Source organism: Arachis duranensis, unplaced genomic scaffold, assembly GCF_000817695.3.
Source record: "Arachis duranensis cultivar V14167 unplaced genomic scaffold, aradu.V14167.gnm2.J7QH unplaced_Scaffold_608113, whole genome shotgun sequence".
Classification (NCBI taxonomy): Eukaryota; Viridiplantae; Streptophyta; class Magnoliopsida; order Fabales; family Fabaceae; genus Arachis; species Arachis duranensis.
The window spans coordinates 658,859-660,627 of NW_026264987.1; positions in this window are offsets into that span (position 1 = coordinate 658,859).

The following is a 1,769-nucleotide window of genomic DNA, read 5'->3' on the forward strand; positions in this document are numbered from 1 at the left end:
TTTGTGTTGACAACCCTCTGCTTTGGCGAAGTTGTCCTTGCGGCTTAATATCCGGACTTTTAGTGATTTATCTAATGACTTTTTTAGTGTTCTTTATGTAGAACCTTTTTTTAGTCTTGGATGATGTTCGTAGCCCTGTTTGAGATTGTGCCTTCTTTGAGTGGAATTGTATCCTTTTTGGCTAAGCACATTTGAGCCTTAAGTTGTTTTCCCAACCTTTTGGCTTGTTCTTTTTTAGTGTCGTACTTGCGTCTCTTCTTTAGCTGACATCGACCTGTATGACTTTGCCCCTGCTTGAGTTCGGACTTTTCTGTGAGACCGTGCTTTCCGAGTTTCGATCTCTTTGGGGAAGTCGTGCTCAAGCATCCTGACTTTGGTCGATCTTGAGTAGTTTCTCCTTGTGCGAGTCTGGTATTGCCCATTTTACTTTGTTGAGGGGACTTTTCAGCCTTCTTCCGACTTGTTTGTCTTTGTTGTTCGGGCTTTTTAGTCATAATCCAACAACTTTTTAGGTAGTGTTCCGATGGGGAACCTTTTTGCAGTTTGTTTGAAACCTTTTTATAGTTTGTTTGGATGACTTTTTAGCGCCGTTTTGATTTGTGCTCTTGCCTTTTAAGTAGTGTCTTTTTTCAAGACTTCGTACCTTTCAGCAAAGCATTCCTGGCTTTCCTCTGGCCGTTTGCGAGAAGTCTTTGTCCCTTTTTGTGGATCTTTATAGAGTGTCGGTACTTTATTGTCCGACCTCTTTTGATCACTGCTGATTTTGTCCCCTTTCTGCTTGGTCGAGGTGGTCCTTGGGGCTAACTTGTCCGACGACTTTTTAGTGTAGAACACTTTTTAGTCAATCTGAAAAATTTTGATAGCCTTGTCGTGGAGCCGTGGCTTTTTGGGCGGAGCTATGTCCGTTTTTAGCGCACATTTTTCATTGGTCCGACTTCTCTTGTCGATCCTTCTTTAGCTTTTGTTGGTCCAAGCTGTAGCTTTCGTTGGTCTGACTTCTTCTTGTTGGTCCAAGCTGTAGCTTTCGTTGGTCCGACTTCTTCTTGTCAGTCCAAGCTGTAGCTTTCATTGGTCTGACTTATTCTTGTCGGTCTCTTCTGAGTTATGTCTGTAATCCTCTTTCTTGGACCTTGTTCAGGTCTCTTTCAGGGATTACTTTTATAACTTTGTTGTTTGGGCCAACTTTGTCATGTCGGGCCTCCTAAGTTATTTCTGTAATCCTCTTTCTTGGACCTTTGTTAGGTCTCTTTCAGGGATTACTTTTATAACTTGTCTTGTAGGAAACTGACTTCGTTAGGTCGATCTCTTCTAAGTTATTTTTGTAATCCTCTTTCTTGGACCTTTGTTAGGTCTCTTTCAGGGATTACTTTGATAACTTTTTAGTGGTAGGAGTCCGATTTGGTTATGTCGGTCTCCTTTAAGTTATTTTTTGTAGTCCTCTTTCTTGGATCTTTGTCAGATCTCTTTCAGGGACTACTTGTATAACTTTTCTTCTTGTAGGAGTTCGACTTGGTTGTGTCGGTCTCCTTTAAGTTATTTTTTGTAGTCCTCTTTCTTGGATCTTTGTCAGATCTCTTTCAGGGACTACTTGTATAACTTTTTGTTTTGGGCTGACTTTGTTATGTCAGGCCCTTCTAAGTTAAAGTAATCCTCTTTAATAGGGTTGGCCAGACCTCTTTCCAGGGTTTACTTATAACTTGGGTTGACTTGGTCCGACTTCTGAACGTCGGCTAGTCTTTAAGTTATTATTTTAGCTATCCGTAAGACCT